Raw genomic sequence first — 26,394 nt, 5'->3', positions numbered from 1 at the left:
GCAGTCTTGTTGTTGTTGAACACCATAGTGTGTACTTATACTAACCTACATGGTACAGTCTACCTCACACCTAGGCTGTATGGTTTAGCCTGTTGTTCCTGGGCTACAAACCTGTACATGTCACTGTACTGAATACTGTAGACAACTGTAACACAGTGGTATGTGTGTATTTAAACAGAAAAGGTACAGTAAAAATCTGATGTTATAATCTTAAGGGTCACTGCTGTATATGCAGTCCATCACTGACTAAAACGTTGTTAGGTGGTACACGACTACGTTTTATAATTTAAAAGATGTTAATTTATAATAAATAAATTTGAAATAAAAGAATGCCCCTTTGATATTACTAAGATGTTTTAAATAACAAATATAACAACATTAATTTTTACTCATGTTACTATATTAATTTCTGTAATAAGCAGTTAATAAACATGTCATTACTCTCATATGAAACCTATAAAATAGGATACATTTTCATTTTTATAGAAGAGGACATTGAGGCAGCTTATTTTGTCTTCCTGCAGACACGCAGGTAATAAATGGCAGAAACAGCACTTGAATACAGTTTTTTATTCAGTGCAAACATTCTTAATTACAAAGGAGAATAATGCAACCCAAGGCAATACCCTGGTATAGACAAGTAAATAAATCATAATGTTATAGCAGATCAAAACTAATAATTCATATAGCTAAATCATTTGGTTTCAAGTCTTATTAACTTTGAACTTTACATGATTTTTTTTTTTAATGAAAAATGCTGGTTAAATAATTTTCACTTTATCTCTTTTAACTAGACAACTTACATATCTGAGTGATGAAAGATAATGTTTTTCAGAATAAAATAAAGACTAATATCAATGAAAGCTTCCAAATCAAAAATTAATAAGAAGTTTTAGAAACAATGGACTGAATTCTATCAACTAATTATAATAGCTAACTTGAATACAGTAACTACTATCAACAAGACACTGTTATATAAACAAAGACATTGCCTATATTGGACTCATTTGAATATCACAATTACTCAGTGGAGAAATCAAAACACATAGAGGTCTAAAAAACTGTCCTATATCCCATAGTTACTAGGTGGTGGAGTTGGCATTTGAATATAGAGAATTTCCAAAGCCAGTACTATGCTACAATAAGATTATAAAAGCCTCCTTTGTTAGTGTATCAAAAAATACTATAAATCGTCAAACATGGTTTAGCTTTATCACGAATAATGATGATTGTGGGAAACCCATTTTACTCAATATCCAAGGAAAGTGACAAAACACTGAATCATTTGACAAATAAAAACATAATTTAATCTGATTATGGTTAATCAGATGAGTAGCTTGAAAAGAAAATCTATGACTTATAGTCAATATAACTTTTATTCTCTTTATGAAGCAAACTTTCTTATATTTGTAATTATTCCAAATATAAACTACTTGATGAGAGAGACTATGCTTTATTTATTCCTATATCTAAAACACCTGGAACTATGTATACGTGGGTAATCAATAGCAGCCTGTTGAATAAAGAATGAAGGATAAATAAAGGAATGAATTTCCAAAGTGGTACCAAAGTTTTTAAAGAAAATAAGTCCCGATAATGTAGTATATATAAAAACCTAAGTATATATGGTGAATATCCACTGTATTGTTATTTACAAACAAAATAAATATTGTTTTTCTCTTTTAGGTGAATTTTTATACTTATGGCTATAATTCATTTTGATTTTGGTTCTACTTTTCCTATCAAAAGATTGCTGTCTTTAATAATTAAATTCTCCTACCATGGGTTATTTTTAGCATCTGAAGGACAAATATCCATGATTCAATCTCTTATTTATTGATGATAAGTAGTAAAGTAAAGTAACGTGTGCACATTAAGTATTTTGCATAGACATTCATATAGGAAGGTGAAATATGCCTTACTTTCACTGGTTGTCCCTGTTTAGTTGAGTCCTAACTTGAAAAGGAGAAATCAGAGAGACCTGAGTTTATGGCAACTCTGTTGCATACTAAGTAAGCTAACTTTATAAACCTTTGAATCCGCATTTTCATCATCTGTAAAACCGTTAAAACATCAGAAGGGTTCTTTGAATAATTAAATGAAATTTAGTTCAATGCCTACTAAACACCTGACACAAAACGAAAGCCCAGTAAATGCTTCCTTTCCTTTCCCAACTCCCTTCCTTCCATATATGAACTCTCTTAGGCTTATGTGTGGGAACACGGATCAGGATTAAAGATAAATTATAAATTCAAGAAAAAGGGAATTTTTTTTCTGTATGATCATTATTGCCTAAAGCAAAAATCAACCAACAACTTTGGTTTTTTCAGAAACATGCCTTTATAAAATGACACATGGTACTCCAAAAACAAGGCAAATGTTCACAAAAAGAACTTCTTTTCATAATAATAATCTAAGTTTTTATGTAATAATACTTATTGTTTATTTAAAAATAAGTGTTGTTTATTTATTATATATATAAATTTTAATTATTTTTAACTAAAAATATATATTTTATTAGTGATATCTAATATGTTTAATAATTTTGTCAATATTATAAAATAATTTTAATTAACATTAATATGCATTATTTTACACATAAGAATTTATATAATATATATAAGAATTTTAACTTAAATACCACTGTAAAGATCTTCATATATTTAATCTGATCTCAGAGAATCTTGGGAAGTATGTTGGGCAGACATTTTTCATTACCCAGATGAGAAAAGAGAGACTCATTGAGATAACTGTTTAAGTGTTGCTGATGGCAGATTGCATGCATGTATTATTATTACATATTATTATTATCTAGTAGTTTTTTAACTGTGTAATCTTGAATGTCCTCACCTTCTCCTATGGATTCTCTGCTCATGAAAACTTAATGTGCATATGCTATTTTTCTTTACTACTTATCATTAATAAATATTAGATGGAGTTGGATTAAGTCAAGACTCAGATTACCTCTCTCTTTATACATATATAGTAGAGATGTATATAAATATAAATAAATACCTATATAAATGAGCTCTCTTTATACATACATAGTTGAGATACATATATATTTATTTATTTATAAAGGTTATACAGTGGAGATATATAACCTTTATAAACATCGTTCTAATAAACTATATCAAAATACAATTTTAGACTACTAGAGATTAGACAAACAATAATTTACATAAATTTTCACTAGTGTTTTGGTTGAAAAAAGATTAAATTTGGAGAAGAAGTTTTTTTAACAGTTCTGACACACACATTTTTTAATAACGGCACTTTCAGTTAATATGGTAGATAGATAAAAATGGTGGGTGGTTAATTAGCACAGATTTTTTTTTTTCAGTTCTATCACTAGATATAAGAGCTTAGGCAAATGGCTTGACCTCTCAGCCCATATATAAATGAGAATATTAGAGGAGGTAACCTCTATAAAATGAAAGTATTAGAATAGGTGACCTCTACATTTTCTCCTAGCTTTATGCCACTATTACACACACTCACAGGCTTATGCTTTTTTATTGCAGGACTTTATTACTTCTAATAGGGAAATATTGACTAAGTAAAACTTGTCAGGAGCATTTGTAGGTAACATTTGGGGTATTTGCAAATAATATTTATTCTCTAATGAGTCACAAGATGTTTTATTGGTTAAAATCTGCTTTCCATTAGAATCACTCTTACTGAAAACTTCTTGCTGTATTTGGTTTTTCAGGAAAGGAGGGTTGTTAATAATCGTCACACTTTGAGTGAGTGTCTCAACTCCCAGTTGTATTAAAGAGGCTTAGGAAAACTAGGATAATATGAATAGTTTCTAAAAGGATGTCTGAGCATCTGAATGAGTTTTTAAACACACCCTCTTTATTATTAGCATCCAGTATGATCAGAGTTTATAAGGAGCAGACTATGACGTTCTTGAAAGTACTACTGAGCTTCAGCAATCAAAAGAAAGATGACTATAGTTGACACTTGAACAACAAGGGTTTGAACTACGCAGGTCCACTTATCCACAGGTTTTCTTCTGCCTCTGCCACTGCTGAGACAGTAAAACCAACCCCTCCTCTTCCTTCTCCTCAGCCTAGTTAATGTGAAGAGGAGGATGGAGACCTTTATGATGATCTACTTCCGCTTAATGAATAGTAAATACGTTTCCTCTTCCTTATGATTTTCTTAGTAACATTTTCTTCACTTTTCCTACTTTATTGTTAGGAATAGACTATATAATACACATAATATGAAAAATATGAGTTAATCAACTATTTATGTTATTGATAACATCCAGTCAACAGTACACTATTAGTAGTTACGTTTTGGGCGAGTTAAAAGTTAGGCGTGGAATTTTAGGACTGCGTGGGAGTTGGTGTTCAAGTGTCAACTGTGTTTTAGCATACATTTTCCAATGGTCTTTTATTCTTATATTCTTATAAGAATGCATCTTATATTTTTATCTTTTATCTTATATTTCTTTCTTAAGCACAAAAACCTTTTGTGAGCAATAAATGCAATGTGCTGTAAATGTCTTCAGTAATATTATAGTAATATTTTAATCAATTATCAACTTGTTCTTAACCTATGAATTTAAAAGCAAAATTGTAAGAGGTTTGTAGAGCTTTCCTGTGCTAAAAAGCTTTCATTTATAAAGTTTTGATTCAAATACAATTCATAAAACTCATTCATGGGCTAGCAACACATGCACAGTCTATAGATAAAATGTCACTATATTATCTATTATATTCATCTGATATCATGTTTTATTCCATTTATTGTCTAACACTAACTCATGAGCTCTTTAGTGGCTAAGACATATTAAGAACTCTCATGTTTTGAAAATGTCATTTAAGTCAGAGTATTCCTCTTCACAATATCTGATAAAATTTTTAAACATTTTATACTTTTTATTACATGGGCTTGAATTGAGTCATTTTCCTTTGCATGTAATTTGTGAGTGATTTAGCATATAATTATTAAATAATAGGCAATTAAAATATGAGATGAAAACTGCTCCAAACCACATAAAAATGCATAAAAAGAGGCATAATTTCTTCTTTGGAAACATGTATGTTATTTTTTCTAAGATTACTCCAAATGAACAGTAGATCCCATTACTTGAATGAGATCTCTCCTAGGTATGCTAGGCTAAATCCTATTTCAATACAATTATGAAAATTACAGTTCCAGTCAAATAACTTATATAGGTCACAACTGAACAATAGACCAAATAACTTATACATAAGTCAGAGCAGAAAATGAGTCATTGATGGCTTTTCACATGAAATTTTACTCAGAGGGCTGAGAAATTGTGAGGGAACGAAGTAGATATCACTTGTTTCTTGTACAAAGAGCTTAAAAAAAATATGTCTGGTCTTCTCAGTTTAAAAAAATTCAACCATTTTTCAATGAGTATTGCACAGAATCAAAATTATGTTTCAAAACAGAATTATATATATAAAAACAAAACTTTAAGACAGTCTAATATTTTAGGTGTTTAAAAATGTTTGTTTTGGCTGAATGATTTCATTGTCTATGTTGGGTATTAAGATGATAAAAAAATTCTATGTTAAAAAGAATTTTCTCACTTATTTCATATCTTGTAACTCACTCAGATTTTCAGAATTTCAAAAATTGTTATATATGACAGAAAAATCTGATTCTTAAATTATCCTTGTACCCAGAACTAGGTAAACATGCTCACAACCTGCTCTGAAAACTCAAAATAGACTTTCATACATTTAGAGTTAATTTTTTTAATCAAAGAGCAGTTTTTAAAAGTGTAAAAATTTTGAATTATAAATTTTATAGATTTCTGACTTAAAATATATAGCCATTCATAACTACAACAAAAAGTAAGTGGCAGAGTGCTTTGTGTGAAGTTGTAACATACATAATCTTCAGACAAACAGGTAAAAGAAACAGGTGTTCTCTCTGCCTCTCTCATATCTCAAATATAAATAAAATATATTTCAGAAAAACTTCATTTATAACATCGTGATGATGATTAATTATATCCAACCATTCAAAGTTAAGATGTAATTTATGCATCAAAGTTCTTTGGGGGCTAAAAAATTTTATTATGTAAGAATAATTTGTATACATCCTATAAAAATTATTTAGAAATTTTCACTTTTTATATATCAAACATATTTTTTTCATTGAACTTGACTCTAGTTTGATATGTATTAAGATACACATTTTTCATTTTGTTAATTTATTATACTGTTTTACTCTAATATTTGTTTGAAACTTTTGAAACACTGAATTTGAAACTGCATTTCAAACTCAATGGTATTAAATGTGATACAACATGGGTCATAAACATGGGTTTTGCTTTTCTGTCTTTATGTTATTGTTCTTCATATTCACATATTCAAAATTTATAATTGCCTGCATCTTGAAATTTTTATTTTGTCACCAATTTTACCATGAGGATTGACATCAACATGTACTTAACTTTGCTTAGTGAAAACGTATTTAGGGAAACTATTATTATCATCAAACAATAGCAAGGAAATACATTTCTAGGAAATACATTTTTAGTTAAGTTGTGAGATTAGAAACAAATGTACTAATGATAATATCGTGTAGATTTGAAGCCTGAAGATAGCTGCCATTTTTTAATAATTCCAATTTAGTGATTATAAATAAACCAAGCACATCAATAGTATTTAACATTTTGTTCAAAATAAGTAAAAACTTTTTATCACATATGGAGAAAATGAGGTACTTTGATTACATCTAGCTCATTACTGTTTTCTTCTTTAGAATTTAAGATGATACTATGCTAGTCAAAAGATATGATAGAGTCATCATAAACATTTTCTGCTCCATAAATGTGTCATAAAGATTACTTTGCCCTCTTATCTAAGCAGATTATAGGACAAATGATTTTCAGTTTACTCCAGTAAATTGAAAGAGATGGCTCAACTTGCTTACTCTGCTAATTTATTATCTTAGAAAATGGAAAAGTTAGTGTTTCTATAAAAGACATTTGTAAGCTCTAATTTTACAGATTTATTATCATCATTGTGTCATTAAAGTACTTACTGTTCTATTAGGAATTCTGGAGTATGTTTTTCTTTGTTTTCTTTCTTTCAGAATTATTTTGTTTTTCTAAAAGGAAAACAATATATACAGTGGTTACTTGACTACACATAGTTCAGAATCATTTCAGGTTGTTATAAATACGTTAATTTTATTATTTAATAGTTCTACTTAAAATTTTACTACATATTCCAATAAAAATAATGTCATATATCCATATTTAGTATATGTAGTATAATATAGATAGTTTAGATTTTTTTTTTTTTTTTTTTTTTTGAGACGGAGTCTCGCTCTGTCCCCCAGGCTGGAGTGCAGTGGCGCGATCTTGGCTCACTGCAAGCTCCGCCTCCTGGGTTTACGCCATTCTCCTGCCTCAGCCTCCCGAGTAGCTGGGACTACAGGCGCCCGCCACCTTGCCCGGCTAGTTTTTTGTATTTTTAGTAGAGACGGGGTTTCACCGTGTTAGCCAGGATGGTCTCGATCTCCTGACCTTGTGATGATAGTTTAGATTTTAAAGCTGTTTGATGAGCTAGAGATCAAGGGTCTGTGGATAGTTTATATACTGATTTTGTGAAAAGTCAATTATGCTTTCTATAGTGTTTTAATTTGAAATTAGAATAACACTAATCTAGGCAGACATTATTAAAGAATATTACATTCATTAAGAAATAAATCACATGATTCTTAATTAAATTTCTGGTGCTGTCTCAAGTACCAATATGATTATTATAAATCAAGCTTCTACAGCCCCATGTTACTTTTAAATTTTATATTTTTCACTGATGTTAGAAACACTTCAACATGTTACACATATTTGCCTATTTTCAGAAGCTAATCAATGCCTTGATATAACCTAACTATTCTAGTACATAGGATAAACATACATGTATTTAAATATACATATTTATATACATGTTAATAGATATGTGTGTACACAAACACACATAAATATGTATATATTAAAAGCCCATCAGGACTACTAACTATTCTAGTACATAGGATAAACATACATGTATTTAAATATACATATTTATATACATGTTAATAGATATGTGTGTACACAAACACACATAAATATGTATATATTAAAAGCCCATCAGGAATTAGGAGAAAAGTAATTGCACATCATTGCATAAAAAAGATCAACTTCCAGTTTAAAAGAGTAAAAAAATTAAATCCTTCTCAAGAGGCAACATTGCTTTAATGTAATAAAGATATCAGGAATTTCTGATTTGGTTTGACATGTTAACAACTCATAAATGAAAATTTCCATCGTGCTAGAGACAAGTACCTTTTTATATAAGTTCTCATTATTTTCAGTCTTCAAAAAATTTAGGTATCATGAAAATGAGGAAAGAATAAAATAGGTCTTATAATGGGTATGTTACTCTGTTTTTAAGAGTTCTCATGGCATCTATTTTCAACAGAATTACAAAAATATTTTAACGTCAGCAGCTCTAGCTACTGGGTCACATAGGTAACTCAGCATAAAATATCTAAAGTGACAGCTGTATTTCCAAAGCCGCATTTACTGCATCTGTTCAACAGTTAAACCTCCAAGATATGCTTTTCCTTTATTCCTGCTTGAAACTCAACTGTTTCCTGTAAAATCCATTAGGAAGAGCAATGTTAAAATGCACTTAGGTTTGCCTGACTGCCTCTAAAACCATGACTTAGAGCCACAATCAATTTTAGATATGCTTTGTATAGTTTAAGTATACTGACACTTCTTTTTTGTTAAAACAAAAAGTACAGCAAGATTCTGTGGACATACACATGAAGGTAAGAGTGACACAGAGCTCTTTACAAGAAATATGGGACAAAAACCTGCTAAAGAAGACAAAGACATCCTATTAAAAAATAAGAGAAGAGTTGACACTATATACATTGTGCATTATTACTTACCAAGGGCCAGGCTTCCCAAAGGGAAGGATTAAACAGTGTTTGTGACTTATGAGCCATCGGCAGGGATTTGATTTCACTTTGGTTTTGCATGCATATCTATCACAAGGATGAATGGGCAAACTTGTTCTACTGTAGGGGACAAACAACTATTTTATTCTTAATCTATGCTCTGCATATGGATGTGCACAGCATTTTTCTGGTAGCTAATTTCTGTCTCTTGCATGTATAAATGCCTTGTCTTTATTTTAGAGGAAAAAGTGAACATAGCACAGGATTATTTTGCACCTTCCATCGTCTATCTGACTTTTCAGTAACGTAATTGGTATTAACTGACTCAGATAATTTTCTCGTATCAAGGCTTGATACTTTTATGTTTTTGTACAATACTTTTAAAAGAACATTAATCTGTTTAGGCAGGGTTGTGTGTTTTTCACAAAATATTATATACATTCATAGTTGATAAAGCTGATGACTTTTTAGTGTTTTTTTTTAATCCAATTTTAGAATCGGGCTTGATATGGAGAAAAGAATATCTGAGACTTAGGGATTATTATTGCTTTGACAGTGGCTAAAAAGCAAACTGCTGATACCGTGCAGACCTAACCATAATCTATTTACAGAATTAAGCAAAACACTGCGTGCTTTAGGCATTAGAAATATACAAATAATTTTTGTGGCATTTTTGGGGAGGAAGACAACTATTTATATTCATTTTAATGTTGGACATTTAAAAATGCATAGTTGTATGTTTTTTAAAAGAGAATTTACTTTCAAGAATGACAAATAACTCATATTTACATTCAGGTTTTGTTTTTAAGTATATCAAGCCTTTCTTTTGAGGAGAATATTGATTTTAGTTGAGGCTTCAGTAGCATAGCGCTGAGCTAAATATTTATTTAGGATTGGTTTTAAAGAGGGCACTGTGAATCCTTGTTCCATGGCTACTTATAAACACTATCCCTTTAACCCATGATGCACTAGAATGGCAGCAGAATCCTGATCCTAAGGTTTAAATTTCAAAACTGTAAAATATTAATAAACTCAGAGTTTTCTGTCTTGGACCCTCTCCCATTAAAATGCCAAAATTGTGGTTAGAAAATAGTTACAAGGTTGATGTGCACAGATATCCTTAACACAGATATCACTAATCCTAAGGGATTTTGTTACATATCTTTTGGCTTAAATTCTTATTATTGGAATAGCAGTCAGCAAGCAGGGATTATTTTTAAAAGGACACTCTCCGGATCATTACTGTGAATGTCAGCATTTCAACACAAAAGTAAAGCACTGTATGGCAACTAAATTCACTGCATGATTCTAGATTAGATCCTAGACCAGTGGGAAATAAAACAATTAGCCGTTAAGAACATTATTAGGACAGTAGATGAAATTTTAATGTAAATTGTGATTTAGATAATGGTACTATATTGAAGATAAATTGCCTCTATTGGACAACTATATATATATATTTTTCATATATTCATAGAGAGAGAGAAGACAGAGAAAAAATGGTATATGACAAAAGGTAAATAATAACTAAGTCAAGGTAGAGGGCATGTGAGAAACTGCACTATACCTGCAGCTTTTTGTGAGTATTTAAAATTACAGAGAAATAAACATTACCAAAAAAAGACCATACAACTATCCTTTAAAAATGTTAAACAAAAATAAAATGCTACTTTCGTTATTAATACTGTATTACATGAAACTGTGGTTATTTTCTTTTGTTCATTAAGCACAACATTATCTAATTGTGTCTATAGCTATAAAAGACAATAATGTTTATCTGGATAACTACTGAAGAGTATTAGGCAGTGAAAGAAAAAGAATTCATCAAGTAATAGAGTAGACAAAGAAGTGTTCTATGATTACAGGTAACCACTAGAAGTACCTGTGGGGTTGCTGGGAGAAACAGGATAGAAGGCAATGGTACAGAATATGAACTTTCTTGGAAATGAAGGTAGAAGGTCAAAAGATTGTACCTCATATTTAAGGCAGAAGAATTTTTCTATTTTTTGTGTTTTGTTGTCTAACCATTGACAACCATTTAAGAGGAATAAGTCTACAAGTCTGCTCTCACTATAATAGAACAAATGTTTACCAACAAAGATTTTAAAAAGGGAGGGGGGCAGGGATGAAGGAACTACTCATCTTTCTGTTGTGGCACTTTATTATACAAGTCAACAAATATGAAAACATCTGTTGGCAGCCAAAGTTACAATAATCACACACTGGGTTCAACCATGTTTAACATTTCATTATACTCAAAATAATTACTTTAGAAACGGGGGATAACAATGAGGCAGGATGGCACTAAGTCAGGAGAGCCAGTATGTACCTTGAAAAAAAAAAAAAGGATGGGAATTAATTAAATGAGAAGCATGGGGAAGCTAATTGGGACTGAATGAAGATAAGGGCACTATCAAAGCATGAAGAAACAAAACTATTTACCAAAATGTATAGCAGAAAGTCACATTGAGCACATCTAACTGAACTCTGCAGAAATGTGAATATCAGGAGCAGACTTGTGCCTGGGGGGGCTTTGCTTGGCCCCCAGCCCCTAGAATGGCACCTGTCACATAAATAAATGTTTGTTCAATGAGTAAAGTTACATAATGACAGAAGTAAAATTCTGTATCTTATAATCCTATTCCCGACTGCCTCTATTCAGTCCATAACCTTAGGCAAATCACTTCATCTATTTTGACCTTGATTTCATTAGCTATGAAATGAGAGAGTGGGAAAAGTTGATTCTCCAAGGTGACTTCCAGCTCTAAATATTTCTGTATACAGGTTTGTTTATTAAAATGGGCCATTGTGAACACTCTCATGAAAGAGAATAGCCTGATATGAGTTATATAAAGAGAAATGAGAAAAATAGAAAAGATGAATAAAGGATCAATGCACTGATTCAAATAATGAAAAGTAAGTACTACTGAAAGGGACTTTAATATAAAAGAGAGAATGCAAAAGGTAATTTATGGTTTTTGTATGCATGAAGTGACATTCACATGTACTATTGATACAGGTATGCAGATGTAGAAATCTTTATCTTTTCTTTTTATTACAGTCAGAGTGACTCTACACACTTCCTGCTTCCAAGTTTAGCATCCCCAAGTGAAGAGAAATGAAGAGTGTTCAAAATGAAGAGTGTTTTATAGCATAAAAAGATGCTATAAAATGGTAGAAGTTTATGTAAACATTCTTTTACCACAGGGTCATAGAATTGAGACTACCATTGTAGAGAAGAGAAGGCTGAAGAAATTCTCAGCATCTATATTTAATTCCATGAAGATCTAATTCAATACCCATCTGGCAATTACTGACACCTCCATGAAGCTTTCCATACCAACAGTGGCTTCCTAAGTATTTCCTTTCCTACAAGCTTTTCAGGTACTTACATTCTGTGACACAAAATTCAGCACTTACTTACACATGATCTCTCTATTTTCCCAGTTTCATCAATGCTGGTTTTGTCTTGACAACTAGAGGAGGCCATGCACTATATATTTGTGCTTCCCTGTAATAAGCTGGTACTAAAAATGAGTATATGCTAGATAAACTCTCATCAATGAATAGAAATGAGCAGAAAATACTCTGAGCTTAAAAACTGGACAGGAATGTTGATTGGCAGCTGCCAAAGATGACTTCTCAGCCATGAAGACTGGACAGTGATCCTGGGACTTCTGTGATGCCTCTACCTTGTTTTTTGTTTGTTTGCTTCGTTTTCTCATTGGCATATACTCCTAGGTGTTCTTGGAAAGAGAGGCCAGGGCACTTATCATATGAGGTTCAAAGTTGTACAGTTCTTTAATAAGAAAGGTCTATTTAAAAAGCGTTAAAAGCATCTGAAGCTATGGCCTCAAGTCTCCTTGCCAGTTGAATCAGCAGGGGTGAGCAGGGGTCATTTTCTCAGCTGTATCAAAACAGAGCAGAATGTCTCTTATGATTCTATGTACAAATCAAGACCACCATGACAATATTCCTATAAGACAGCTGGCAGGGCAGTGATGGCAGAAATGGTGGCTTTGTGGGCAGGAAGTGGTGGGTAAACGAAGGGGGCTACAGAAGAGTAGGAAGGCATGAGGGAAAGAGAATGCGAAGGAATTGTTTCATTTCCAGAAGGTATTAGTATCTACACAGATTCTGATGCTACAACAGAGTCTGGAGAATGTTGAGATAAAACAGATACATAATTGTGGCCTTTGTAGAAAGGAGAAGTCAACCAAAAATCTTTACAAAGTGCTCTAATGTAGCTGCCTAAACTCTGCACATTTCCTAAGAGGATGGAGGATGTTGGTTAAATGACAAACAATGAACATAAATGGACTCAGCTTTCCCAACTTTTGGGGAAGTGAGGTAGAGAGAATGGGATAGCAATTCTCTATACATGCTTAAGGCTGAAGAAGAGAAAATTATGTATTTAAACCTTGGTTTGCTCCATATTCAAACCTAGCAGTGTGTCATTGAACAAGTAAGTGGTATGTTGGGGTTCAGCATGAGATTTTTATAGTTCTGAGCTGACTAGCGGCTCATCTTTAGGTGCTTTGCTATATTCTGAGTTTAGTTCAGCACCATACCTTGTGATGACAATGGTGGGAAAGTGCCAAGCTGGAAATGCAAGACCAGCAAGGACAAAAATTACAGTCTAGACGAAGTGGTGTTTGGTTTCCACTGTTGGGCATCTATGTGGAGAATAACTGTAGAAATAAAATAGGAAATAATCAACTTCTCATGCAAAATTACTCTAAAGATCCATTTTTTAAAATCCCTATCTAAGACACCAACTTACAGGTATATCAAAAGGCCATATGTCAATTAAAAATAGAATAAAACTTTTTTAAAAAGTGTCAGATTATAAACAACAATACAGCTTGGTTCACATGTATCCTGGACCTTTATATTCACATGAAAATTGCCCTCTTCAGAGATTCACTGGAGGAGGCTATAGGCCCATTTATGGAGAAGCCAGATAGTTTGAAAAATTTTAACTGGCTATTTAATAAGCTGCATTCAGCAGATTGCATATGTTTATCACATTCAGCTTCACAAGGAAATGGTGCAGTAGGCGTTAATTATCTCTATTACATATGAGCAAACTCAGTTCATAACTTCTTTGGAGTTAATAAGTAGTAGAGCTAGGATCTAAATTCAATTCTGTCTGTATCAGAATCCTGTTTTTCTCTTGCAAAAAAGTCTCTGTAATGTTGGAATGGACTTTGAGAGGGTAGCAAATGTATTTTTTTAGACATTCATTGCTACCTATTAGGTATATTACCTTCATATTAATATAAGTTTTTTTCATCTTAATTTCTTCATCTGTAAAAAGGGGAGAAAGCAGCATTTACCCAAAGGAAAGACACTAGATCTACTAATTTATTGAGTATCTTAGATTTCTGAAAATCATTTATCTAATCTTAGAGGAACAAAAGCCTTAAAACAAAAGGGCTTTCCAAAGAATTTTGAAGATAAAACATCTTTAAATTGATCAGTTTTCCTGGGACTTTTGCCTGAACAGCATGATATTTATATTTTAAAAATTCAAAATCAACAGGACAGCTTCCTCTACATGTGATGATTTAATATTGTGGAGCTTCCTCTACATGTGATGATTTAATATTGTGGGCTTGCCTTCAGGATAAATTTATGAGAAGTACAAAACATTTGTCATGCTACTTTTAACTCCAGAACATCTATTTCTACATAGTTCACATAGAATTACATTAGGCATAAAACAAAACCACATGGCTATCGAGGTCTAGACATATGTTTTGTCTTAATCATAGTCTATAAAATATGAGTGAAAATATAAGTGAAGAGGTAAGCACTAGAGAGATGGGTAAGATATGTTATATGGAGACTTGAAATCACAAAAGACCACATTAACCCAAATAGTCACACTCCTTTTAAATGACAGCATTTCTTTAATTCTAAAAAATTTACCAAAGTAAAATTTTTAAAAATTTACTTTAGTTAAAACATTTTAAAAGCTAGTTCTTAGATTTAGATGTTCGGAAGTTGTAGTACTTATGAAGCCATGATTTCAGAATACTAGACTCTAGATCCCCCTTCAATGGATGAAAACATACTGATAAACAGAAAAGACCAAAGGTAGGAGAGGATGAAGGAAAGAAACTCACCATAAGTAAGAACTAACCACCTAATTCTGATCAAATTATTCTTTAATGTTAAAATGAGCAAAAATGCAATCCTATGAAATTCTAAATCAATGATTTATTCAGAGGAGAATTCAAAGATGTTTTTAAAGTAATGTAATTATATTTGAGAGAAATGGACAGCATTCAACAAATTACATGAGGAATGTATAGTGAAGTCATACTAAAGTTTTCACTAGAGGAAGCAATTGGGTGCACTATGGTTGGAGATTAGGGGAAGAGTTCAGTCCAATTTCACTTACAATTTTGATACCATTTGACTTGGTTGGAAGGAGACTCTCATTTCACCCATGAACTGATACAATGAATGGAATAACAGGAGATCAAGTGAAGTAATAACATGGATGAGCTGTTCTCTCAGCTTCCAATCTTTGATCTTTTAGGTGTCTAATGTGAATAGCAACTAATTTTTACTGACAAAAGAACATATTCAAGAGAAATATCAGATTAATGCCTTAGAACAGGCAAATTTCCTGGGAGGTACAACTCGAGGCAGATGATAAGGATATGAGTTTTTGGTCTTCTGATATAAAACTCAGCTAAAGTGACTGAAGTTCAATTTGAAATTCAAATTTCTTGGAGTTATATACTATAGCAAGTGATTCTTTTTTTTGCTTTGTTTTTCAGTGTCATCATTGAGGTATTTGCCATAGAACCCCTTAGCATTGTCATTTTCTCTTTTGTTATGGTCTAAGTTTGTATCACTTTTGAAAAGAAACTGTCTTTATTACAATTACTTCATATCCTTGAAATAGGGAATAATCAGGAAAGAATCCTATAAAAATTCGTTTTAACAGACTTTAATGGAATCTTGTAACACCATCTATCACATGGATTTTTAATTTTACTAACAATTGTAACATGAACTAAAATGTCAACATAATGAAATCATTTAAATGCTAACTGTATTAAGAGTAGCAAACTTAGTTAGCAGAGGTTGATGGGAAGCTGAGCCCTTTTAGCTGAATACAAATCACAGTATTGTGAGTTGTATTCTTATTGTCAATACACTCGAGGTAACCCCAAGTGAAGCCAAAGTTCCATCTCTATAAAATAAGCAAACATCAACAAAGTTTTCACTTGTACTATTCCAAGAGTTGTGTGGTGTAAAAAAGAGTACAAGATAAGGTCCCTGCCTATAAAATTCATGTCTCTATCATATATCACTTAGTGCATTACACTGACATTTGTTTTTATTATTGTTGTTTATGGCAATAGAAGCTCCCCAAGAAACTCTATCTAACTAATCTTCAGTTCACAGTACCTAGCACATTGCCCGGCATATACATATAAGGTTCTAAATAAATATTTGTTGAACTAAAAGCTCGAAGGACACAATCAGTCCCCTTTCTCAACACAGCATCCTCTCACTTGCCAATCTGGTGGTACAGTTGAATCATGGAGCTACCATTATACTTAAGCTTAATACTAGCTATGTTCCTGACTTTTATGTAAATGTGAAAAAAGTTACTTGATTTCTACAAAATATTTAGCTATTATGTAGGACATAAATTTTCAATTATCTCCCATGATATTTATTTAGATTGATAACATATATATTTTCATAAAGGCTTATGTGCCAACTTGCATAATTAAACATACTTTGTGACCATTAATAGAAAGAAAAAAGGGGTACAGGAGATACTTTGCCATATGTGGGCATATATTCTAGACATTTCCCATGATTAGGAATTCCAGAAGTAGAATATTATTGTATCTTATTCTATGTCTCATTTTTTCTCTTTCCCAGTCTGATAATTACTACACCTCCAACCTTACTAACCTACTGCCCACTAACTATGCACTCATTCACTTTTCTTTTAAGTTCTATAATGAAGAGCCAGGATTAACTCTGTGATGTGTTTAATATGAAAGTTACATAATAAGGTTCTAACAAGAATTAGCATCTTAGCAGGAAGTAAGAGCGGACGGAATTGGTGATTTAGGGATATTCAAACCATAAATATAAAATTCCCCTGCATTTTCTGACAAGCTATAACAGATTATCCACAATCCTGAGAAGTCGCTTCTGTGTTGTACATCATTCATGTTTCTTTACTGTAAAGAAGCCAAAGCCAAGAAAATAACTTAACATGGAAGCCCTGATGAATACATTAGGTACTATCTACTATAACCTCAAATTTTATAATATTACTTAACAGGGAAAATCAGAAGTATTTGCAGAAGGCATAAAATAAAAATTACATTTATTTAATATACTAAGGAAAATGTTCTTATCATTTACTTTCTAGAATAGAATTTTAACATGAGAGAAGTCAAATAATTGTGACTTTTTAATTATACTTTAAGTTCTAGGGTACATGTGCACAACATGCAGGTTTGTTACATATGTATACATGTGCCATGTTGGTGTGCTGCACCCATTGACTCATCATTTACATTAGGTATATCTCCTAATGCTATCCCTCCCCTTCCCCACCCCACGACAGGCCTCGGTGTGTGATGTTCCCCTACCTGTGTCCAAGTATTCTCACTGTTCAATTCCCACCTATCAATGAGAACATGCGGTGTTTGGTTTTTTGTCCTTGCGATACTTGGCTGAGAATGATGGTTTCCAGCTTCATCCATGTCCCTACAAAGGACATGAACTCATCCTTTTTTATGGCTGCATAGTATTACATAGTGTATATGTGCCACATTTTCTTAATCCAGTCTATCATTGATGGACATTTGTGTTGGTTCCAAGTCTTTGCTAATGTGAATAGTGCCACAATAAACATACGTGTGCATGTGTCTTTATAGCAGCATGATTTATAATCCTTTGGGTATATACCCAGTAATGGGATGGCTGGGTCAAATAGTATTTCTAGTTCTAGATCCGTGAGGAATCGCCACACTGTCTTCCACAATGGTTGAACTAGTTTACAGTCCCACCAACAGTGTAAAAGTGTTCCTGTTTCTCCACATCCTCTCCAGCACCTGGTGTTTCCTGACTTTTTAATTATTGCCATTCTAACTACTGTGAGATGGTATCTCATTGTGGTTTTGATGTGCATTTCTCTGATGGCCAGTGATGACGAGCATTTTTTCATGTGTCTGTTGGCTGCATAAATGTCTTCTTTTGAGACGTGTCTGTTCATATATTTTGCCCACTTTTTGATGGAGTTGTTTGTTCTGTTCTTGTAAATTTGTTTCAGTTCTTTGTAGATTCAGGATATTAGCCCTTTGTCAGATGAGTAGATTGCAAAAATTTTCTCCCATTCTGTAGGTTGCCTGTTCACTCTGATGGTAGTTTCTTTTGCTGTGCAGAAGCTCTTTAGTTTAATTAGATCCCATTTGTCAATTTTGGCTTTTGTTGCCATTGCTTTTGGTGTTTTAGACATGAAGTCCTTGCCCATGCCTATGTCCTGAATGATATTACCTAGGTTTTCTTCTAGAGTTTTTATGGTTTGAAGTCTAACATTTAAGTCTTTAATCCATCTTGAATTAATTTTTGTATAAGGTGTAAGGAAGGGATGCAGTTTCAGCTTTCTACATATGGCTAGCCAGTTTTCCCAGCAGCATTTATTAAGTAGGGAATCCTTTCCTCATTTCTTGTTTTTGTCAGGTTTGTCAAAGATCAGATGGTTATAGATGTGTGGTATTATTTCTGAGAGCTCTGTTCGGTTCCATTGGTCTATATCTCTGTTTTGGTACCAGTACCATGCTGTTTTGGTTACTGTAGTCTTGTAGTAAAGTTTGAAGTCAGGTAGCGTGATGCCTCCAGCTTTGTTCTTTTGGCTTAGGATTGTCTTGGCAATGCAGGCTCTTTTTTGGTTCCATATGAACTTTAAAGCAGTTTTTTTCCAATTTTGTGAAGAAAGTCATTGGTAGCTTGATGGGGATGGCGTTGGATCTATAAATTACCTTGGGCAGTATGGTCATTTTCACAATATTGATTCTTCCTATCCATGAGCATGGTATGTTCTTCCATTTGTTTGTGTCCTCTTTTATTTCGTTGAGCAGTGGTTTGTAGTTCTCCTTGAAGAGGTCCTTCACATCCCTCGTAAGTTGGATTCCTGGGTATTTTATTCTCTTTGAAGCAATTGTGCATGGGAGTTCACTCATGATTTTGTTCTCTGTCTGTTATTGGTGTATAAGAATGCTTGTGATTTTTGCACATTGATTTTGTATCCTGAGACTTTGTTGAAGTTGATTATCAGCTTAAGGAGATTTTGGACTGAGATGGTGGGGTTTTCTAAATACACAGTCATTTGACTTCCTGTTTTCCTAATTGAATATCCTTTATTTCTTTCTCCTGCCTGATTGCCCTGGCCAGAACTTCCAACACTATGTTGAATAGGAATGGTGAGAGAGGGCATGCCTGTCTCATGTCAGTTTTCAAAGGGAATGCTTCCAGTTTTTGCCCACTCAGTATGATATTGGCTGTGGGTTTGTTATAAATAGCTCTTATTATTTTGAGACACATTGTATCAACACCTAATTTATTGAGAGTTTTTAGCATGAAGCGCTGTTGAATTCTGTCAAAGGCCTTTTCTGCATCTATTGAGATAATCATGTGGTTTTTGTGACATTAATAGTTAATATCAGTATAATCAATACTATTTTGATGATTATTTCAAGTAGTATAGATTTTATTGAGCAGATAATTTTAATAGATGCTATTTATGTAAATCATTTTTTAAATTGTGTGTTTATTCTCTATTTAAACTTATGCATTTCATTCCTTCTGTAACATACATAAAAGAGCAGCAGCTCCAAAGGCTTAGATAGCAGTTTTTGGCAATGAGTATGCATTGGAGGTAAGAATTGAAGAATACTATAACTCGAATGGAGACATGGCATAGTTCTGAGGAAAACTCAACCCATCTCATCTAAATGTCATCATTATTTAAAGACAATGTAGGTATACTTCTAAGACAAAGTAGAGCTGATGGCATCACCCTACCCCTTCACTTAATTTAAACATAAAACTGTATAAAGAACATTTTTTTAATTTTATTTTCAGATGGCCTCACTAAAGTAATTGATGCCATTCACTCATAATATATATTGGTCCATTATATTTTGCTGATAGAATATTTTGATCAAAGCATTTTCCCAAATGCTGTTTAAAATAGTAAAGTGGGAAATCTCAAGAAATTTCTGCTTTCAAGAATTTTTAATTCAGAAGACGGAGTGGGAAAAGAAGAGTTAAACCCATTTATAACTCCACCCAAGGCAGATTATGATGAGTTTTCTATGCATACAAATTAAAGCTCAATGGAATAGCAAAAGCCCTAATGGCATTTGGTCCTTGAAGGGTGACCATTCTTTCTATGCGTTTTGATAGATAAAAGTGTTTCAGTTATGAAGGAACAAAGTTATAGAGGGAGAAAAGCACTGGGAATGCTTGGATTCTAGACAGTAGGTTAGTGTGGCAGGAGAATAAGGTAAGTATGGGAAGGAGAGAGAAAGAAGACTGAAAAAGTAGACTGGACCATATTGTAGACATCCTTAGGGTAAGTTCACAAAGGGCAACAAAGAGCAAATTCAGGTTTCTCACGAGAACGGTGATAGAGAAGATTTATATAGCACGAGAATGGTAGCATTTATTTGATCAGGTAATATTTCATTTAATGTTGTGTCACAGTACTTGAATACAATAAAATATTTTAGGCAAAATTTAAAAAGTGAATTATGAAGTATATAGCAATTTTGTTTCTTTCATAGAAGTGTATTTAATACTGAAATTCATTGCATGTGGAAGAGAAAACATGATTGACTTAAAATCACAAAATGTCATGTAGTTTTTATAGTACTGATAATCTGTATTCAAGGAGAAAAAGGAAAAGTGTGAATGGTGAAGCAAGTCTGACATAAAAACTAAACACAGTGACACCGAAATGTATTAGGATTTATATAATACATGTGGCTAGCAACATACAAATCAGTTAACTTTTCTTTCTATATTTGAGTAAAGAAGAAAATCATTATCTTGATAATACAGTTGGTTATAAAATAATTCTTAATTATAAAATGTTATTGTAAGACTTAAAATAACATTTATTACAGCTATTATTAATTACTTAACTTATACCATGTAACCTTCTATGTTCACACTTAGCATATCTACATAAATAAAATTTCATTCAGGATTCATTAGCTAGAGAAAACATTACATGCATGAAAAATATTTTAATTTCACTAATTTCATAAGTGATGCTAAATTAATCACCAAGTCAGAAGTTGCAAATATTTCTGAATCCTTGTGGTTGGAAGAGGGCAGAATGTATGTTTGGCTTCACATTTTATTTTATTTACCCTTTATGTTGCTTAGTTTTGAGAAACATTGAAAAAGTATATTTGCTCCAGCACTACAACTTTCCAGAATAGCTTTAATCAGTTATTTATTTACTTTTTTAATGATTTGTACAATATGGCACACTAGCACAGTGTGTGGATTAAAAAAGAAAAGAAACAAAAACAATTTGTACTGTTGAGGCTGATATATGGAGCAATTTTCTAAGGCTCTTTTCAGTGCAATCTGCAAATGCATTAACAAAGGCTATAAAACAAAAACAATCTGCACTACCCATAGCACACAAGGGTGAGATATTGAATAGTTTGAAGGCATAATTGATATCTGCAACAGTAGAAATTACCTAGGAACAAAAAAGTATCCTACTACCATGTAGGATTTCAAAAACAAAATATATCTTGTACATATTTCTGCATAAGAGACTAATGTCCCAACCACAAGATAAAGAAAAATGAATTATTTGTGTGACTATTGTTAACATAAAAGACTCTTTTGAAATAATGCTGTTATAAAGTTTATTACTGTTATTATTCCACCTTGAATGCCAGGAACCTCTATATACATTTTCTATGTCTTGTCCCATTTCAACTATTCTATTGCTCTTGAGACAAGGTCATGAGTAAAGTGAAGTTTTCATTTAAGGAACAGCATAAAATCTTCACTCAATTATACAACTATCATACTTATACATTTCATTGTTTACTGAATATAATTCATTCCTTCCCCATACCACATTCAGAAAAACAGGCACATTTTAGACCAAAGTAAGACTATATTAACTATTTACCAATTATACCTAAATGGCTAATACTGTTATAATTATTTTTATTTTTGGGTAGAAGGGATCATTTACATAGCCTCAAATTTTTGTTTATCCAACAAAGATGTATTGAGTGCCTATATAGTACTAAGTGCCTTGGATATGAGGCCCACAGTGCACACAGGGACTTGGATATGAGGCCCACAGTGCACACAGGGACTTTATTCTCCTGGTGTTTACAGTTTCTGTAATGAATATGCAGGCTCTAATTTTCTCTACAGAAAAAGACTGAATAGCACTCAGCTCTATCCATATTCCTTTATTTCTGTGTTTTGAATTCTATAGTATTAGATTAGTGAGCAACATGCATTATTCTGCAGCATTTACACTTAAAATTTTAGAAGAACAGTAATATAAGAGAAGATTATGCTTAAAAACAGATTTTTATTGAAGTGAAGAAATATCTGATAAGGTCTGACAGGGTTAGTAGAACACAAATAATAACTCGATAGAAAAGTTGAATAATAACTCGATAGAAAAATACAATACATAGTATGTGATTTTTCTGGTTTTTGAACACATTAATCATAGAAACACTGTTCAGATGACAAAATTAACCATGTGTTTTTACAATATTACTTGAAGAAGCAATTGATAATCTCATCTTATGGATTTGGTTGTATTCAATATCCTCTTTCTCCCTTTGATCAAATGTGGAGATCTTTATCAATCTATAATATGACTGCATAAAGAGACAGACAAGTTTAAATGCATGCAAGGTGGGAATGTATAAGGAGAAATGTCCATCCACAGAAAGGCTATCAGACCATGAAATCTTGGCCAGTAGCTGATGTGAATTCTATGGCTACACTGGTCTCCATCTGTTTAAAGCAAACTCAAGATAATTGATGTGGTGCTATGCCTTTACATTGCTGCAGATAGAATGTATCGTAATAAAGCTTCTTATTTATGGTTTTAAATAAATTATTTCTATTGTTCCACGTTAAAATATCTATAGAATATTATGTTTTAGTTTGACTTCTTCTGTGGAAAAAAAAATGAATTTTTTAAAGATCACAAATTGACTTCGAGTATGCATGGTTGTTACTTGCCTAAAAGCTTTTGGTTTTCAACCCACCCAATGCATTTATTCCACAGAGGGTTTGACAAGTATATATATATCTATATAATATCTGTGTATTATTTATTATACTTATATATAATAAAATGCATACTTATATATATGCTTTATATATGCATTTATGCTTTATTTTTTTTTGATGACTCCTTAATATGATAGACAGTGTTTCTAGTGTTGAATATGATGAAGTCCTTACTCTCATGGACTCATTGAGAAAATGAATCAGTATAACTCTTGGTAGTGATAATGGCTATGAAGAAAATTATAGGCTGGTAAAACTTAATGAAAGTAAGCAGGAGACAGGGAGGAGAGCCTATTTAAAGTAGGTGGTCAGCAAAGGGGTCTCTGGAAAGATATTTCAGCAGAAACCAGAGTAAAGTGAGAAAGACATTCAGCTGAGGATCCAGGTAAGAAACTTCCAGGTGGAGAGAGTTGAAGGCCCAATGGCCTGAGTCAGCAGAAAATTGTCTATGTTCAAGAAATAGCAAGAACCTCAGTTCTTGTAATAAAGCAGAGTACCTCCACAAGTGGGATATACTGGATTGTATGGTAGTTCTATTTTCAATTTTTTGAGGAACCTCTGTACTGTTTTCTATAATGGCTGTACCATTTGCTTTTCTACCAACGGTGTACAGGATTCCCTTTTCTGCATTCCCTTGCCAACCCTTGTTATCACTTATCTTTTTTGTAGCAGCCATCCTAATAGGTGTGAGGCGATGTCTCATTGTGGTCTTGATAAATCCAAAGGAAATTAAATTAGTATCTCAAAGAGATATCTCCACTTCATATTTCTTGCAGCATTATTCACAATAGCTAAGATATGGAAACAACTTAAGTGTCCATTGATAGTGAATGGACAATGAAAGTGTGATATACATGTGTGTAATACATATATATATATATATATATATGTATTATACACATATATGTATAAAAGGAACAAGTCAGTATTCAGTTCTGTGTGGATTTTCAATTAGCTTTAAATATATTCTAATAGCTAAAAACCAATAAATAAATAAACCATGCAATTCCAATAACATAAAAGCATAGTGTTTTATTTATTAAAACTTTTTGCTTTTTTTTTAAACTGCAGAATGGCATTTTCTTATGAAGAAAGACATGTTGAATGGATAAGAATGGACATTTTTTCCAATGTTCAATATATAAATGCATCACACATTCAGAGAGTGCAACTAACTCTTTGAATCTTTGCTTCCTCATTTCTATGACTAGATCATGAACTCCTCCTTGATCAAGAAACAATAATAACTGTGTGCTGTACTTGGAACATGTTTATGGAACAGATATAATTTCTATGCCCAACAAATTAATAACGTTCTTCTTTCTTTAAAATGTTTGAACAGAAGCATAAACTGCTGTAAGCAATCTGTTAACTTAGAATTATAAAAGGAAGTGATTTAAAACACTTGAATAGTAATATTTCCTTTAAAAATTATATAAAATTCAAATAAATGATGCATAAAATTAACAAATCAGGCTTTAAACACAATGCTTTATCATAATATTATGCCAAAGGCATTTGAATTTCAAGGATCTTTTTAAACAGCTATTTTCAGTATCTTATATCTAGCACTGAGGGAAAGATTCATTTTAAAGTAGTTTAACATTCCAATGTAAACATAATCTACTTCTATTTAGCAAAATAAAAACACACTTCCCAGTGAGGTTGTCAATATTACCAACGTTCTGAAAAGGTCACTTATACAGTTACAATGTCTGGTAGTTTTTTTTAAAAAAGCTCTAGAGTCAAACAGGCTTTATAATTTGCTACCACTTAATAGCTATTATGCTTACATACATAAACATATATATATATGTGTATATAGATATATACACACACACATTACAAGTCCTGCAGAACAAAATACAGAGCCTATATACATATGTATAGAAGAAATATATACATATATATAAAACACATATACATACATATATCATATATATGCATACGTGTTATATGTGTGTGTATGCCTAAGATATCAATTATGTTTTTATTCTACAATGTATAATAGCCAGAAATCTAACACAGTGTACTTTTTCTTTTCACTAGATTTGTGTGTCTAGAAATAATATCCCCGAAGCAAGCTACTAAACTTAGTTTCTCATGATTTAATAAATGGCTACTAGAAACATCAAGGTTCAATAATTTAAGCATCATTTCCAGGCTTCCCAATGCTTCTATAAAGCTCAACAAGCAAATGTCATTATAGTTTTGGCTTTCAGTTTAGAGTTTTAAAGTCACCTTAGGAAAAATGGAATCATGTTGATGCAGACTCATGATTCACATTGAAGTAAAACTAATGATGGCTCAGATAATTTTTTTTTTTTTTTTTTGCCTCCAGAGGAAAATTACTCTGAATTCAGGTTCGAGTGTTTAATACATGGATTATGTCAAAATACTTGTAGACAAATCATAACTGCCTAAGTATTAAAACTACACATGGAACTTTGAATATAAAATCAACACTTGATATTCACAATAATTAATTCATTAATATATACATCTGTAAGCTTTTGCTCATGAATGTATAAATTTTATTTGCCTAAAGAAGCATCTTATAAGCACATTTAAAATAAGTGTGTTCTGCTTTGCTTTATGCTATCAAAGGTCACAGTAAATGCAGCATAAAGTACTTACTATCCTGAAACAATTTAAAAATAACAAAATATGTAGCCAACAAATAGGACCTTACGAAGACAGTAGATCATTCAGAGGAACAAAGTTAGATCAAAATTTTATTTAGCATTATTCTCCAATCCAAATCTTTCATTAATCACTAAGGATACAAACTATAGTATGCCAGATATACCAAAACACCATTTCAGCATCTCCCTATAGAAATGATACTGCTAAGTTCAACAAGGACAACAGAATGTACCCTAGAAAGTAGTTTCCAGGGGAGAGCAGGGATCTTGCCCATTTTAGTCAAATACTGTTTTCCTAGCAATTAGAAACTCTGGCACATTATTCTTATCTGTAAATGTTTGTTGAAGAATGAATGTTGAACAAACTGCCCAGGTATCTTTACAAGGTAGACATTCAGTTAATATTTGATTATTAAATGAATAAATGAGTTTATAGCCCTAGAATGTT

The 26,394-nt window shown here is 32.1% G+C and overlaps 1 protein-coding gene across 4 annotated transcripts in view; it reads right to left on the bottom strand.

Annotated features, from left to right (window-relative positions):
* Positions 1-26,394, bottom strand: part of SYT1 (synaptotagmin 1) — a 600,120-nt gene that overhangs the window by 414,393 nt on the left and 159,333 nt on the right. For 2 of the 4 annotated variants that reach the window (XM_025402035.1, XM_025402033.1), the window contains one exon: positions 7,039-7,104. The exons of 1 other annotated variant lie outside the window; for it this stretch is intronic. The gene's annotated coding sequence lies outside the window, so the exon portion shown is untranslated. Of the gene's footprint in view, positions 1-7,038; positions 7,105-8,940; positions 9,100-26,394 lie in introns of those variants that run through there. One more of the 4 variants, XM_025402034.1, reaches the window with a different exon arrangement.

Source organism: Theropithecus gelada, chromosome 11, assembly GCF_003255815.1.
Source record: "Theropithecus gelada isolate Dixy chromosome 11, Tgel_1.0, whole genome shotgun sequence".
Lineage (NCBI taxonomy): Eukaryota > Metazoa > Chordata > Mammalia > Primates > Cercopithecidae > Theropithecus > Theropithecus gelada.
This window is presented reverse-complemented; position numbering and strand designations above follow the sequence as displayed.